This window comes from Chionomys nivalis, chromosome 10 (assembly GCF_950005125.1).
Source record: "Chionomys nivalis chromosome 10, mChiNiv1.1, whole genome shotgun sequence".
NCBI classification, from domain to species: Eukaryota; Metazoa; Chordata; class Mammalia; order Rodentia; family Cricetidae; genus Chionomys; species Chionomys nivalis.
Genome location: NC_080095.1, coordinates 17,986,238 through 18,004,061, shown reverse-complemented (window position 1 = coordinate 18,004,061; position 17,824 = coordinate 17,986,238). Strand labels below are relative to the sequence as shown.

Sequence of the window (17,824 nt, the reverse complement as noted above, 5' to 3'; positions counted from 1 at the left end):
CCTTCCTCAGATATAAACTGGGACCCTGAACATTTTCTCATCTCAATTTGCCATCTGTGTGAGAGAAATAGAAAGCAAACATCATTCTAAGAGACAATTCCACTCCTATGTGGTAGAGAGAGGCACCAAGCATCATTTTAAGAGATGATCCCACTCCCATAATCTTTTCTGGTGATGGCTGCTGTTGTCAGACACCTGTTTGCTTGTCAGAGCTGTGTTGAACAGGAGAACTCAGGCTGCTCCCCTTCCTACAGAGGGTGATGCAGATGGGGAGAGAAGAGGGGAGGGGAGAGGTGACTCCTACAAAGGAGCAGAGAGCAAAGTTCTGCTTTGGATAGGAGTTGAACCTCTTAAGATTTGTGTCAACTCAGGGTGCAGTGGAAATGGTCCCAAATCTTCAGACACTAGCCAAGAGTCTGTGGCGCCCCCAAGTGCCACAAGGGGGCTGCCTGGGCTACAAGTTTTTGCATTCTTAAATGAGGAGGGGGAGGCAAGAAGAGGAGGGACCTGTGTTTTGGATTTCTGCAGCGGCGCTTTAATTGCAGCAGATGCAGAGGAAGCAGGCTGGCAGGGGGGCGACAGTGTCCCAGGGTGGCTTCAGGCGGCCCCTTTCCCTCACAGGATCTGCGCTGTAATGCGGACGGGGGGCTGCGGCGGGCAAGCTGCTGAGGGTCGGAGCTGTCCGGTGTCTGCTTCCCAGAGTGAGGAATGAAAGATGAGGGAGAAAGCTTGCAGGGAGTGCGCAGTGGCCAGGCGCCCAGGAAACCCAAGGGAAGAGCAAAGATGGGGCCAGAGCCTGTGGCTGTTGCAGGAGGTTCAGGAAAGTGGGGGCTCTGGGAACAGTGGGGGGGTGGACCAGGCAGTTTTGGGGTTTCAAGGTGAGTCAGTTTACTGTCCTATGAGTGAGAGCAAAGAGAGTGTGGAAGAAAGCAGCTGTGACAGCTTGGCAAGCAGTTTGAGGGAGAAAAGCGTCAATTCTTATCTTTCCAAAGAGGCTTAATTAAAAATAAAACAAAATAGAAAACTAGACAGTGTGGCTGAGCTGGTTACTCACTGTGTGTGACAGGTGACAGTGCCGTTCTCTTAACTAAACTATCACAGCATCCCAGCAGGAGGGCACGCAGGCTGCTGTTTCTGCCTTCAGGAGAGATGCTGGGGATCTTTAGAGCTAGGGGAGAGTCTGGGGGTGCAAGCGGGCCAGCAGGGAGCTAGATGGCGTGCATCTGAATGGTGTGCATCTGGTGGGGGTCTGGAGGGTCTGGGGGTGCCAGTAGGCCAGCAGAGAGCTAGATGGTGTGACTCTGGTGGGGGTCTGGAGGGTCTGGGGGTGCAAGCAGACCAGCAGAGAGCTAAATGGTGTGCATCTAGTGGGGGTCTGGAGGGTCTGGGGGTGCAAGCAGCCCAGTAGGGAGCTAGATGGTGTGCATCTGGTGGGTGCCTGTTCCTCAGTGTACCCCCAGCACTGGCACTTACCCTTTTGTCCACCCAATTTGTAGTAAGTGTTTCTTCAGTCCTCCCACCACTCGGAGATATCTGTGAGCCAGCCCCACAACATTCTGCTAGACTGAACTTAGAGACCCAAAGCCCCCTCTGAGCTTTGGGTGTCCCTAGACCCCACTTCTTACTGCCTAGCCTTCATTTTCACTTGTTGCTAAAAAAGAAAGCCAGCATTTATTATGGAGATTTTTCAGACAACGCAAGCAGAGAAAGCAATGTGCTCTTAAACACCGCAGTTTTAGCTTTTTTTTTTTTTTTTTTTAAATTTCATCATCTAGATGCAGTGCCCACCAAATCCATCTATCCCTCTGCTGCTTCTGAGCTCTGGACCCTCCCTTGCTCCCCACCGCCCCAGTCCCCAGCCTCGGACTGTTTTGAGGCTAATTCTAGAGATCACATTGTCTCTTCTGTGCATCTTTGAATATTTATCTCTGAAAAGCGGCTGCCCCGTCATAAAAACATAAAGATGCTATCCATTACCCCGATTTTTATAAAAATACGTGTAATACTATTATCACAATTAACCACTTAATGACTTTTCTTTCCTGCCATCTAACCTCTATGCAGTGTCCAAATCTTCCTGACGGACTCATAAATTTCTTTTATGATTGGCTTATTCAGATCTCTGTCCAAAGTACTTGCTGCACTTTCAAGGGGCCTGTGGGGTTCTCAAAGGTAAGTACAGCTTGAAATTCAGTGCTTTAACCAAGTACAAATTTAGTGAGCCTCAGTTTTCTCCCTGAAAATGGGCCCAATTCTGGGTACCTCCAAGGGCTGTCAGGCAAATTGGAGACAGGTACACACATATCCCCCAGCCCCATATCAAACAAAAATTAGACACGGCAGCCAGCAGCTGTTATTTGAATTATCGGTTTTTCACGGAAACCTCTGAAAGAGTTGGACTGGATAGACAAGACAGAGCTGGCCATCATCCACAAAACAAAAGGCGCCTGGCAGGCCAGGGCCCCTGAGTGATTTAGACAGAGCGTGTATTACATCTCAACAAGGGCAGCCTGTAGCCCAGGGGGCTAGGGTCCCGGGACCCCCCACCGGGTGCTGGTCCACTAGGTGGCACTCTCTGCTGTGTGTCCAGGACAGACCACTCCCCAAGGTACCCAGGCCACAGCCAAAACATCCCAGGTAATTCTCAAACATCAGCTCCACATGCCATGCAAAACGCAGTGTTTTTTCCTCTCTGCATCCCTCCCAGCCCAGTAGCAGAAACAAGAAAATGCAAACATTTCATAACAAATTGCTGAGACCAAACACTAGACAGCCCACCTCCCTTTTACTTCTCCGTCCTAGCTATATCTGATTGCTCATTATTTTACAGATAAGAGGATGATGAGAGGGTCGAGGATTTGCCCAAGATCGGCTAGTAAGCAGGACCCGGGGCTCCGACCCAGGTTTGTATGATCCCTTTGCAAAAGAGAGAAGTGGAAGGATGGAGGGTCGTTCTGATGGATGAGTAGGTTCCAGCATGAATATACGTGAGTGCCTAGCAAGGCGGCTGTATGGATGATAAATGCCAGAGGGATGGGGGCATGGATAACACAGGCCAGCAAGCTTCCCTATAGATAGGAGACCCATAGATGGAGGAGATAGAAGAAGGCAGTTTCTCACCAAGATCAAAGGCTTCCTGGCTCTTCCAGGAGAAGTTCCCTCTTTGCAGTCTGCTGGTGAAGCTCCTGCGTTCTGTGCAGCCTCCGAGTGGATCGATTGACTCAGGTGGTTCTGAGATAACAGGTGGCCGACCAGGTCACGAGGACCCAGTTCCAGCTATGGTGCTGGGGCTGCTCACTGGCAGCTCTCAGTCCCTGCTGCTTTCACGTGTGCTGGGGAACAGCAGGCTGCTGCCTCTCCACCGGCTCTCCTGGATGACTAAGCCAGAGCCCTGGCCTCACGCTCAGCCCTCCTCTTGAACTTGGTGTGCTTTTATCTATGCAAGATCATCACAGCCACCCTCCATGATGGCATTTTCCACTGTCAATCAAAAGGAGAAGAAACTGAGGGTTAGAGATGCGAAAAAGACTGTCCTAAAAGTCATATAAGGGGGCAGATGCAGACCCAGCCTCCTTTTTTTCTCTCAAACCCACACTTCTGACAGACTGCCTTTCCTCTATGGCCACGCCTGAAAAGAAATCCGTGTGTTCCTCAGCACTCCCTCGTGTCAGGAGCACCTTTGGGGCTAAACTTCTTATCCAATCGAATCGTAGTTTATTTTCTAAGCAACATCTTCTCAAGTACATTCTATCTGTAATTATCACACAAGCAGGGGCCACGCGTACTCTGGCATCCCGTGGGAAAAACGAGCAAGTGGGGTTTCCTGCATTTTTTATTCTGACTGAATGCTAATGGAGTAGGTGTAAAAATGGCTACCCAGCCCGAGGGGGTGCGAGGCAGGGAGCACAGGGACTGGGAATGGCCTCTCAGCAGAACGGGCTTCCGTCCTAGCAGCTAGGTTTTGCAAAGCTGCACATGGGCCAGGCTCAGCCAGGCTCTGCCAGCAAGCACTCTGTGTGTGCCTTAACCCTAGTGCCGCAACCCTAGTGCCTCAGTTTACCCAGTTGTAACACAGAATACCAAAAGCACCTATTAGTGTTCTTATTATTATTGTTATTATTATTATTTCTTTTGAAACAGGGTTTTACCACGTAGCCATGACTGTCCTAGAACTTGTTAGGTAGAGCATGTTGGTCTCAAATTCACAGAGATCCACCTGCTTCTACTTCCTGAGTGCTGGGATCAAAGACGTGCACCGTAATACCTGGCCGTATTAACAGGCATTTAAAGCTACTTGAGGGGCTGGAAGATGGTACAGTTGAGAGTGCTTACTGCTTTTCCAGAGAAGCCAAGTTCAGTGCCCAGAACCCTCATCAGGCCACATACAATTAATTGCTCCAGCCTCAAATAGATTCACCACCCCCTTCTGGATTCTGCAAGCAACTACAAATTCATATATACGCAGTTTAAAAATATATATATAAAATGCAGTGAACTGAACTCTTAAAATGCACAAAAAGGGGGGGCTGGGATGTAGCATGCTCCCCTAGCATTTCCAAAGCCCCGAGTTTGACCTCCAGCACCATGAAAAACTGGATGAGGTTACAGACCTGTGATCTCAGTACTGAGAAGGTGGAAGCAGGGAGATCAGATGTTCAAGTTCACCCTTGACCACATAGCGATTCGAAGCCAGTTGAGGTGCCTGAAACCCTTCTGTCCCCAAAAGGTGTTTTAATCATAACCACTGAGATAGGATTTAATATCTTTGGTAAGAATCATCAGCCACTTGGGGCATCCACTGCCTCATTTTGCTTCTTCCCTGCTGTGTGACCACTTGCCAGTCACTTAACCTCTCTGGGGCTCAGTTTGCCAATGAATAAATTAGGACTTCTGGTATCTTTGTGCCAGTATGACCATCTCAGTGGTGCTCTCTCCCCTGAGAGCTGCTTTCTTTGCCCCCACGGTTCGAGTTACTATGTCAGCCCCACACTTTGTGCTTATTAAGTCTGAGTGTTCTCCTTTTCTGCCTTCCCCCACAGGGCTGACCATTCTCAGAAGATTTTGCCCTATTCTCAGCATCTAGACCTGGAACAGAACGGGAGCGAGGATGTCTGGTGCCTAGTCATATCCACACCCGGGGAGTGTCCGCGTGTGCACAGCTGGCTGCTCGGGGCTCGGTACAGTGTCTGCATTCAGTAACTATTGGCTAATTATGACTATTATGTCTAATTGACAGGACTGTTGTAGGAATGAAGTGAAAATAATGTATGCTCTCGTGTGGTGTGCCGTGCGTATTCTGTGCTGGGTGCGGGATGAACTGTGCTGTCACCCCCTGGGGCCCACAGGGGGACTTTTATACCACCTGAGGCCCCATGCTGGGAGCTGGGAGCAGGGAGCTGGGAGCTGGGAGCAGGGAGCTGGGAGCAGGGAGCTGGGAGCTGGGAGCAGGGTGTGGAATTGGCTTGACTTGGTCAGTGAGCGCCCCCTTTGGTCAAGAGGGGAATAATTTAAAATTCAAGGATTTCTTGGCAATTCAGGGCTCATTTTGAAGAGTGCTTTTTTAGCATTTGGGCAGCCCTGAGTTTGAAACCCTCAACACTGCACAATAGTAAGTGTGGCGGCCCAGTCCTCTATTCCAAGCACTCCAGTGGTGGAAGCAGAGAGATCAGAAGTTCAAAGCCATCCTCAGGCCAGCCTGGGTTTTAGGAGACCCCGTCTAAAGAAAAACAAATACTAACAAATCAAAACAGCAAGTCTGATAGCACAGATTACTCCCAGAGAACAGTTCATTTCCTACACTGTTTTGACTTTCAAAAACGCATCCCTTTGGGTGGATTTCTTCTTTTAACTATGATATCGTGACCACAAAGGAACAGCTGCCAATTATGTCTGGCCTAAGAGCCATTCCTCCTGAAACCTATGGCTAGGCCTGAACACAGAGTGAGTTTGATTGTTTAACCTTTAGGAGACTGTTGGAGCAGATAGGTGTGTGGGGTGGGGCTGGCGGTCAGAGTATGCACAGGGCGGCCGTTGCTTTGAGGATTGGTCTGTCAGTCCACCCGTGAGTCCACCTGGTCCATCGGTCGGTCGGTCGGTAGTCCTTCACCCTGTTGGACCCAGGAAGGTGATGCTGTCCTCACTCTACAAATCCTACGAGTCCTGGGCCTAAGACAGAGAGACCAGGTCACGTCTCTGCAGTCACACAGCTCATGAGTGCCTGCTGGGGTGGAACCTGGTTTGTCTGTCTGTCACCATCGCTCGGCAGCTGCGGGAGCAAAGATTTGGACAAGGGGCTCAGTGATGTCGTGGGAGGGGCTTCTCTCTGGCTTTGAAGAGAATGATTAACTTTGCTCAGGGGCCAGTGCTATGGATGTCTTGTGGTCGGGGGAACATAGCACAGAGAGGGTCCTTAATTATCTTGATGTCACCCAGCTAGCTAGAAGTTGAGGCTGACTTTGCGGGTGGGTATCAGTGGAGATTTCTGTTGGCCACTCTGTCCTCACGACTGTGATTGTAAGCAGAAGCAGCACATGTGTGTCAGAATCTGGGTTAAAGTCCTGTCACCAACTCTGGGTGGGCATGTCCTAAAGTCAAGCTGCGTGCCTTCAGCGGATCGCAGACTCTTTAAAAAATATATTTTAAGAACATACATGTGTTTAAATGTTATTTGTATAAAAGGAGGAGGGAAGAACCATTGGTTAAAATGGGTAACCAGCTGTACACTGGGGGCAAGAGGGTGGGGCTGTGTGTAGTTAGTCCTAAGTGAGCCTCATAGTAAGTAAAATAAGATATGTATAAGGCCTGAGGACGTGTGGGCTGCGAACCAAATACTGGGACTAACACATCACCCGTGGGTAACATATAAAAAGAGCTCAGAATGATTGGGGGCTGTTAATTTTTTTTATTAAAAATTAAAAGAACATGGGGGCTGGAGAGATGGCTCAGCGGTTAAGAGCATTGCCTGCTCTTCCAAAGGTCCTGAGTTCAATTCCCAGCAACCACATGGTGGCTCACAACCATCTGTAGTGAGGTCTGGTGGCCTCTTCTGGTCTTCGGGCATATATATAGACAGAATATTGTATACATAATAAATAAATATTTAAAAAAAATTAAAAGAACATGAAATAATGTCCTCATGCCTTGAATCCAGCAGCTATGAGGGTCCTTCAAATAAACATCAAGACTGATCCAGGTCTGCTAACCTCATGAGTGTAAGGGCCCAGCAACCATTTCCTTCCATTCTGGGACCCTCACATGGCCACTCTGGACAGGTGGCAGTCCTGATACTTTAGGAAGTAATAAGGAATGATGTAAAGTCATGTACAAAACAAATTATGCATAACTTCAATTAATTATGCGTAAAATTAAAGACCAGTTTATGTAGACCAACCATGAGGTGTTGTTTTCTGTCCTGTTTTAAGATAAGTTAATTGACAGATCGAAATTGTATGTATTTAAGCTTCGATGTCTGCTGTTTGTGTCCAATACTCCACACACTGTCCTGCTCATGTGTGGGAGGAGAATATTTAAGATGGACCTTCTGTGTTAATTTTAAATATACATTTCTGTTAACTAGACTTGCTGCTGTGTACATTGTCCATTGAGAACTCAATGTTCTTACAAAAACAAGTTGTACTGTCTGACCAGCTCCTGTTCTTCACACCCACTGACCTCTGCTAACCACCATTCTGCTCTGAGTTTGGCTGACATTATTAAGAGAGAAAACCCAGCCAACTGTTGGCCTGTGAGTAAGAAGGCACTAGGGTGTGCAGAACGGTCAATGGTCCTGGGTTGGTTGGTGCCTTTAAGTGTCCTTGGTCTGTGGTTAAAATGCTTTAAATGCATGTGTGAGGACACAATGACAGGAGCCTAAGAGTGGCCCCCAACATGTTTATCTATTGTTGTGTAATTGTAGCCCTTTTAAAACCTTGCTTCTGTGTGTTAAGAATCATGTGGGTATACTGAGCTATCTGCTCCACATTAGTGCTCAGTTCCTCTGTGTTTATTGTATTTAAAAATGTATAAAAACCATGGGGAAAATGAACAGGCAATAATGATGAGATTGTATCTGGAGCCAAAATGGTTGTGTTTCCAACTCTGTACCTAGGTCTGTGTGAAAGAGGGTCTGTTGTTTCCTTTGTGGACAGGAAGTGCAGGGATCAATGTTTGTAGAAAAAGAGTTGCTTTTTTTTGGTGGTCAATCAATGCATATTTATTGAAACAATAACTATGAATGAATGAATGAATGAATGAATGAATGAATGAAAATGAATACCTGCTTGGGCCAGTATCATGATCTGAGACTAAGATTAGCTGCCTTGCTCACTAATGGCCATGAAGCAGGTCTTCCTACTTTGTAATATCTGCCTTGTGTTCCACAGAGTGGAGGCCGTAATATGAATGGAGACCTAGTCTGCTGGTTGAGACCTTGGCAGTGACCACTGTGGGCAATGAGCCATTGACCAACAATGTGAGTAATGGCTCCTTTTGTTATTTTGAACTTGGGATTTTGGCTGATGGGTATTTGTTGCATTATTAAACATGATTGAGTTTGTAAATAAAATCAAAGATGGCCAAAGCACTAGTCAGTGATGAGAGAGTCATGAAACAAGGGTAATTAATCCAATTAGGCATAATAATTACCAAATTCGAAATTATATAGTTGGCTGTTCCCTATGTGGAAAATAGCAAAGAAAAATGGAATATCTCAGGCTAGGGTGACAGCTTAATTGGTAACGTGCTTGCCCTACAAGCACGAGGGCCTGTCTTCAATGTCCTAGTGCCCACATGCAAAAACTAGGCATGGTGGCATGCTTATAATCTCAGTCCTGGAGAGGCAGAGACAGGACAAGCTCTGAGGTTCTCTGGCTAGTCACCCTTGCCTACTTGGGGAGCTCCAGGCCAGTGAGAGACTCCATTTCACAAAACAACATGGACAGTGATTGAGGAAGAATACTCTTTTGTTCTCTGGCCTCAACATGCATGCACATACATGTGCACCTGCACAAAACGAGCACACATATTACACAGGAAGTATGTATGTGCATAGGTACACACACATGCCATATGCATTGCATATGTTATGTGTAACATTTTTTTATTGTTGTGAGGATGATGTGTTCATGCATGGTTATGGTTATATTAAAAATGTTGATTCACTTCTGAAACAAAACCAATGGGCTAATGAATATATGACATCATGACCCGAGAGGATGATCACTCAGTTCTCCCAGTTGGAGAGGCATCAGAGCCAAAGTGCCTCAGCTTTGTCCACTGTGAGCTTGTGTGCACTGCCTAGACACATACCAGTTTAGCTACGATAGCCTTCTGCATTTGGAGGGGCAGTTGGTGGTTTCTAGTTGTTAGCTAAGACTCACATATGTTGCTTCATGATTTTTTTTTTAAATCTGAAAACAAAACCCAAGTGGTCCAACCTCAGACTAAGGAGACTAATATTAGACAACTATTAAGCTTCATCAATTCCACGTAAGGATGAGTCTGAAAACTGACCCAGCTTGCATGTTTCCAATAACTGTTTTCCATTACATAGAATGAGTGCATTGGAGTTTATTCAATCATGTAATATTTGTGAGGAACTTTTACTCTTATTTGGAGATAAAAGGTACATAAAATATGAGCGTTGATGCCATCATGTTTTGAAACAACTTTAAAATTTATTTTATGTGCATGAGCGTTTTGCCTGCATATACGTATTTATATCATATGCATGCCTGGCGCCCATGGAAGTCAGTGGAGGATATTTGATCCCCAAAATGGAGCTACTGATGTTTGTGAACCACCATATGGGTGCTGGGAACGGAATCCAGGTCCTCTGCAGAAGTAACAAGTGTTGTAAACTCTGAGCCACTTCTCCAGGCCCTGTCTTCACGGTTTAAAGTCTTTAGAGAGTTGTTCAAGGGAATTCATAAACAAGTAATCAAGTGAATGAAAAATAACCAGCAATTAAACTAAGAGAGGGCAAGAATAAAGCAAAGAGGATACAATGCCCTTGAATTTTTAAAAATCCATTTTATGTTGCCTCAGCTTTCATTTTGAACATGAGTTTAACTTCCTTGGACCAGAAGTAGGCTCAGTGACCCAGATCTTAAAGGTGTTAGAGCCAAATATCTTCTCCATTCACCTGCTGGTAGCCATTTCCCAATGGGCAAGTGCTGCCTGCTGACTTGCCCCATGAGTCTACCAGCTCGCCTAAAGCCATCTCCTAGCCCTTCCGTAGGAAACTCTCCAGGCCAAGGCTCTCCATGAAGTCCCATCATGGCAGGACTAGACTTTATAGATTCTCCCTCGACAGAGACCTAAAAGTCAAATTAAAGTAAGATAAAACACTTATCACCCTAGAATTATGATCCAAATTATATACATCAAAAGTCCTTAAAAAATATTTTGATTAAGGAATTAGCCAGTATGCTTATAACCATGCAAACAAGGTGGTGCGTTGGAAGCTAATTTTAGCACTAAAAGTAAATAATTACATAAACGCATTAAAGAATGGAAAGCCCAAAACATGGATTGGTGATGCAAATGGTCTGAGCATGAGAGGATTGTGATTCTCTAATGTGCTCCTAGCCACCATAACTACAGCCTGCATGGCCCATTCTCTGAGCCAGCTGTTTTGGGTTTTATTGTGTATATTACATGATTTGTTTAGACATTCGAGCATAAGTAAAGTTCTAGGCTGTTTATTCTTTGAGCTAGGAGTGAGAAGAAGGAGATGAAAGGCATTGCCCCGCGTAAGAAGTGGAAGGCGCTTGCTCGCTAACGTTTTCTTAGAAGGGACCAAATCACAGGGCTGGAGAGATTGCTCAGTGGTTAGGAGAGCTTCCTGGACAGATCCCAGCACCTGTGTCAGGCCGCTCGTAATTACTTGTAACTCTAGTTCCAGGGGACCAAAATCCCTCTTCTGGCCTCCAATGGCACCTGCACGCAGCACATCACACATACACACACAGACACACACACACATGGACACACAATAAATAATGAAGACATTTTTTTTTTAAAAAAAGAGAGAGGTATGATCAAATCAAATGCAAGAGAGTCAGCGTGAGCTAGGGATGAAGGTGTTGAGATTCAAGCTCTTGACCTGTCTGTCTAAGTTCCTTAGGAAAAGACCCAGGCTGTTTTAGGATAAACAGCAGGCCCCAGCCCTGCCCCATGGATCTCTGTACAGAGAGGAGAAGGTCTGGTGATTGCTTCCATGACATGCGGTGGTCTTTAGCCTTGCAGGAATGTTGTACACTGAGATGTGGGTATGAAGAGTAAAGGCTTTCTTTTGCTTATTTTTTTGAATTAATTTAGATTTAAATAACCGTCCATGGCTAGTTGTATTAGGTGATTGGCTCATGGGAGTTTTAAGAATTCTAAAGAGAGATAAAAATACATAATTTAAATTAATGGATATTAATTGTAGTCTAATGGTTGAACGTGCTAAAAGAAGTATTATAATTAATATAGAGCTATACAGCTGCATTTTACTTCTAAAAATATTTGGTTCATGTATTTATTTCTTTCATTAACTTTTAAACATTTCCTTGACTTTGTATTCTATAGTCCATGTGAGCCTGTCTCTAATATTGAAGATTTATATATCTTAATGGACAAGAACCACAAAGGTATTGTCAGATTTGCTAGTGGTGTATTAAGTGATTGTTTCGAGTATATGCTTTATATTATAAAATGATTTCCACAAATGATTAGTGGATACAAACAGCTGGAAATGGAGCTCAGTTAGAGAATACTTGCCTATTGTAGGCAAGGTTCTGGGCTTCATCCCCAGCCCCACACGATAACACTGAGTCTACCTGTGCCACAAAGTGATAATATGATGATTTCTGATTAATTTAGATCAACAGAAGTGTAATCCATAAATGAAAGATCTCAATCCACTTCAACACAACTCAATTCCATTAACACATAGTAAGACTACTTTTATTTATTTACACATAGTAAGACCACATTATTTACTTACACATAGTGAGACCACATTATCTTTTAACACATATTAAGACCACTTTATTTATTCACACAGAGTAAGACCACTTTATTTACACATAGTAAGACCACATTTTCTATTAACACATAGTAAGACCACATTATCAATTAACACATAATAAGACCACTTTATTTATTTACACATAGTAAGATTACATAGTAAGAGTAAGACCACTTTATTTATACATAGTAAGACATTATTTAGTAACACATAGTAAGACCACTTTATTTACACATAGTAAGACCACATAATCTATTAACACATAGTAAGACCACTTTATTTACACATAGTAAGACATCTATTAACACATAGTAAGACTGCTTTATTTATTTACACATAGTAAGACATTATCTATTAACACATAGTAAGATCACTTTATTTATTTACACATAGTAAGACCACTTTATTTATTTACACATACTAAGACTACTTTATTTATTTACACATAGTAAGACATTATCTATTAACACATAGTAAGACCACTTTATTTATTTACACATAGTAAGACCACTTTATTTATTTACACATAGTAAGACCACTTTATTTATTTACACATAGTAAGACAACATTATCTATTTATTAACACATAGTAAGACCACTCTATTTATTTACACATAGTAAGACCACATTATCTATTAACACATAGTAAGACCACTTTATTTACACATAATAAGACCACTTTATTTATTTACACAAAGACCACTCTATTTATTTACACATAGTAAGACCACATTATCTATTTATTAACACATAGTAAGACCACTTTATTTGTTTACACAGACTAAGGCCATATTGTTACTAGCATTTCCGTACTCACATTCCTTTACACCACAGTTGGTTTAATCCACTGATCATGTTCATAATAGCTTCTTGTATCAACTTTGAAAAATAGACAAATTAAGGGGAAAGGGGATAATGATAGGCTTGTGACGAATATGGACTCCCTGTATTATCGAGAAGGTTAACCGAGAGCCCGGCATAGCAGCTCATGCCTGTAATTCTAGGATTGCTAAGGCAGGGGGTTGAGACTATCATGGGCTAAAAAGAAAGACATTCTCTAAAAACAAAAATAAAGAAAAAGAATATTAGTGTAGTGACACCTGGTTAGTAACACCAGGGTAGTGACGCCAGTAATATTGACAGGAACCTTAGATGGGAGGAATGTGTGTTCAAGGTTAGCCTGGACTCTATCGTGACATCCTGGAGGGGTGGGGAAGAAAGGAGAGAGAGGAAGTTAGAAAGAGATAGACTGATTATGCAATCAATCTATCAATCAATCAAAAAATCAATCAATAACATTTTGGGGTGTTATTCCATAGACATGCACTTTCCAGGAGAGTGGCCACTAGCCGCACTGAGCAGGTGGACGGTCAATGTTTTAACGTAGATGTGATCTCCGTTTAAAATTCCCAATGTAGCTATTAATTTTTGAATAAGTGTGTCGATTGATCAGCTTTATTTACTTATTTATTACACTATTTACTTAGCCACAATGATACATTTTAGAGTTGTGACACAGAGCGGAAAAAAAGCAATTTTCTTTGTTTTCAAATTCCTGTTACTCTTCTAGATTGGGAGGAAAGGAATCAGAATTCTCAGCAGTTTCAGAATTATGATTATTTTTAGCGTATATCTAAAATGCATGTTTAAAGCATAAATCACACTAGATTTGATGGTTTTGACAAAGAGCTACAGCCTACAGGAATATCCAAACAATATAACGTAATTTCCAATTCAGATCTTGCAGGAAGGTAACGGCCCCTGGTGGAATCATATGTGGACACTGCCCCTTTCAGGACTTATTTTGAATTGAACCTGTCTTAACTATTGAGAGAGGAGTCAAAGGACTTGCACGAACTCTTCAGCATGTGCTTTATCTTTTTTTTATTCAATCAGTCTGCATATGCTTGCATATACACATTATAGACTAGGATCTGCATATGGGGCATTATAAATCGTATCTCATAAATTATTGATTGAAGAGGCCAATAAATTAGATAAGAGTCATTCTTTGACTACTCATGGGCATGTGTAAACACTGTGGTTTTACTTGATTTGGTTCGCAGAGACTAAGGTATCAGGAAGAGGGCCCAAGGCTCTATTACTGCCTGAATTTCCTAAAACCTGTATTTTTACTTTAATTATTATTTTTTTATTTTATGCACACATTTGTCTGTCTGAGAGTGTCAAATTCCCTGGAACTAGAGTTACAAACAGTTGTAAGCAGCCATGTGGGTGCTGGGAATTGAACCCAGGGCCTCTGGAAGAGCAGAAAGTGCTCTTAACTATTAAGTCATCTCTCCAGCCCCAAACCTGTATTTTTTTAAAATTCAAATTCTCCAAAATTTATATCAAACATGTTAATTGCTTCTAAAATGTTCGTCACTCTTTAGATAAAGATTATTGCAACTTATTAAGGGCTTTTACTCTACAGGCTCAATGATGCTCTCCTCGTGGTACCTGGAAGATCCTGAGCCTCTGTGGGGCAGGAAGAAAGGGACTCAGGTAAGTAGTGTTGAGTGGCTATGCCATCCATGGGCTCACATCAAGAGGATGAATGACAGCTGCCAACAGACACGAAATAAAAAGTTAGCGAGGCATGATGGCTCACACCAATCATTCTAGCACCTGGGAGACTGAGGCAGAAGGACTGCTTTGAGTTTGGTGCCATCCTGGGCTACATAATGAGATCTTGTATTATTTAAAAAAGGGCTTCAATCCAAAACCAAATAGCTGCATGAAAGAAAACAAAGCAAAACAAAAAAAACAAAAGCAACAAAAAAAAATCAGGATGACATTTTCAGAGGGATGTGAAGGGTTTTTAGCACAGCTGTGACAATCAGGTAATGCAAACCTTAACTAGCTAGAATTAGTCATTCGGTGGTGCTTAAGTCCTTGAAAACATAATGTGTGCACTCAATGTGCACAATTTCATCTTTCAATTATAAAAGCAAAACAAAATAAAAGTGAACAAATCTGCCAGGCATCAGTTGCTGGTGGGGACCGAGATTTAGTGATTTGAGCATAGCCCGGCTCCTGCTGCGCTCGGGCTGGGGGCCGTTGTGTTGACGCACACGGCCCCTCTAAAATTCTCTTCTGTTTTTGTGTTTGTAGAAAGTTTGCCTTTCAGGAGATGATCTGATCTAAGTTTTTAAATATTCTGCAGAGGGACCCCAGCAAGATGCCGTGTATTATCTCTGGGTCTCTAGCTCTGGAGTCTGGGGTGCACTCCTTGGCTCCACTGTCTTTAGGAAGCAGTTGAACAAATAATTGTGAGCACCAGAGTGGCAGGAAGCAATGTGATTGATTAATCTATATGATCAGACTTTAGGTCTAATTAAGAAGTAATCTTATTGACCTACTCTGAGGACATGAGCCTGGAAATTGCTTGCTATGTTAGTGAAAGATTTTGGTTTTGCATTCCCATGATTCATGGGCACTAAGAGAAACTCTGAATGAAAAAAATCAATAAATTATGCAGAAATAGTAATGTACAGATACATAGTGAGGAAAATGCATTGAGCACAGACCAATAATGAGTACTTCTGGTGGATGTGTCAATACTCGTGAATAAACAGTAAACCGAGGTCTATTGGAAACACACATAGTTGGCAGGTCTGGGGTGGGGGTAGAGTTCCTGATAATAATGCAGGCCAGTGTGACATTTGGCTCATTCATGGGCCCCAGTGGCTCCTGAATCAGGATTGTAGGAGTTTGTGAGGAAAATATAGAAATGTCAACTATGGTCAGTTAGGAAATGACAGTGCGAAGCAACAGCTGCTAGTCATTTTTAATGCTGGGTTCCCTTACGCTCTACCAATAAAACCCACTGCCCCTCTGGGGCATGCAATACTCCTAGACACACAGACTCATATGCACAGGTGCATCAAGGTGTCCCCGCGGACACTTTTAAGAGTGGTAGGAGGTGGCTAGATGTTGTTTGTGCTAAGGAGAAAGGTTAAAAACATAAACAGTTTTGTAAGTACGTAATGGACTAAGAACAGGTGTGGGTCAACAGAAAGAACGCTGTCTGTAATGCTGGCCCTGCTTTTTCTCTCATGTAGAATCTAAAGACAAAAAAAAAAAGAGAGAGAGGTCTAGAATGGAACCAGCAGCAGGGCTTGGAGTGGGGGATGAGTGTCGGTAATAGGGACAGAATTATTGTTAGAATATCTGATACACACATGAAACTTTCCTGAGCCCCATTGTGTGTAAGTACACACTAGCAATCTAACTCTAGGCTTTTTCTTTCTTTTGAAAGTTCATGCTTGACTTCAGCAAGTGGATGCGCCCCCTCCAACTGAATCATCCTGGAACATCAAAGGTCTCAGTTTTTACCTCTGTGGGTAAGGAAAGAAGAGATTAATGTGAGTAATAGCTCAAATTTTATGTTCTTGGGTTCGGAGGTTGGCTTATGGGTGTTGCTTGCATCTTCCCAAAGTAATGAATGGATGTAATTCATATGTAAAACCAACTAAGGCCAGTGGTGGGCATCAAAAGCGTGGATGGGAATGTGCTCAGACTAGGGGGCTTTAATTAATGTGATTTAGCGCCAGTAAAATCCAATAGAAGAAGGTAGGTGCCAGATCATTCATTTTCAGGCTTGCTTGATATTCTATTTTCTTTGTTCTTGCTGCAATTCACTGATGTACTTTTTTACTGATAGTACTCAGGCTGTTAATTTCTTAAGGAGAAAGGGTGCGGGACAATGGGCAAAATGATCTGCCTATTCTAGTTGCATAGTAAGACCATGGAGCGTCCAGGCAAAGGGTGCATGGTGAACACAGAGATGAAGTGGTGTCAGAACACTGACTGGCTTGAATGTAAAAAAAGGATACACATTTTGGGGGAAAGTGACCAGATTCATTAATAAGTGGAGAATGGGCACTTGACAAAGCAATGCATTGTCCAGTGATGTTGCACTTGGGCCTTCTGATTTGTTCATTTATCATGTGTACACATAGATATGTGCATAGCTTAGCACATCAATGCATGAATAGCGAGCAAGCGGAGAAAATATATCAATAGCCTTGTAGAGCAGTGAGCTTTCCAGGGTGTCCGAATACAAGAGTTTTGACTCCACTGTAACTCGGGGAAATGTCAGAAAAAGAAAATCCCCCACCCCCCTCATTTCTGCTGTGAGGTGTGCTTCTTGCACAAAATGAGCGCAATGATTTGGGCCTCCGCTCATCCCTTCTTTGAATTATTTTATTATAATGGGGCGAGCACAAGAGCGAATAAAGATGGCCAATTTGGCAAAAATAGAAAAAGAAAAGAAGGAAAGAAGCATTATTACTCGTTGTTCCTTTCCAACCCTCCTAATACACATAGATGCAGTCTGTCTGACCACGGCCCTGAAGGGCACATCCTGTGCTGTGAACCACGGCATTGCTGTTTGGATTGTGTTGATAGCTGGCCACTGGCTTTATTTAGACAAGAAATAAATTATGTGTAGGAAAATGATTGTTTGAATAATTGTCTAATTGAAAAAAGGCTAAGCATGGGAGACTTCTTTGTATACTATAAGCTTTACTGATCTAATTCTGTCCACCAAAGGCCATTCTCTTAAAAAGGACCTTGTCCACTGTGTCTGTGATCACTGTGCCTATGATTACAGCTAATGTTTGGTCCAGTGTCTCAACTTTCCTTTTGATGTACCCTTAAAATTGAGTAAAAGAATGATCTTACATCTCAGCTGATTACTTAAGGGATGTAGACCCGGGTACAGTTAGGAGCAAGTTTTATAACACAAAAATTTGAATAGAAAATTTTCATTTTATTATTGTTGTGGTGTGGGTGTGCACACACCAT

General features: G+C 43.1%; 1 long non-coding RNA gene across 8 annotated transcripts in view; it reads left to right on the top strand.

Annotated features, from left to right (window-relative positions):
- Positions 1-1,351: 1,351 nt before the first annotated feature.
- LOC130883126 (uncharacterized) overlaps positions 1,352-17,824 on the top strand; it is a 51,914-nt gene continuing 35,441 nt past the window's right edge. For 3 of the 8 annotated variants that reach the window (XR_009057879.1, XR_009057880.1, XR_009057878.1), the window contains exons 1-6: positions 1,352-2,903; positions 5,040-5,177; positions 8,382-8,470; positions 11,572-11,633; positions 14,448-14,518; positions 16,275-16,380. This is a non-coding gene — a long non-coding RNA (uncharacterized LOC130883126). The remainder of the gene's footprint in view (positions 2,904-5,039; positions 5,178-8,381; positions 8,471-11,571; positions 11,634-14,447; positions 14,519-16,274; positions 16,381-17,824) is intronic. The other 5 variants (XR_009057874.1, XR_009057872.1, XR_009057873.1 and 2 more) reach the window with 4 other exon arrangements.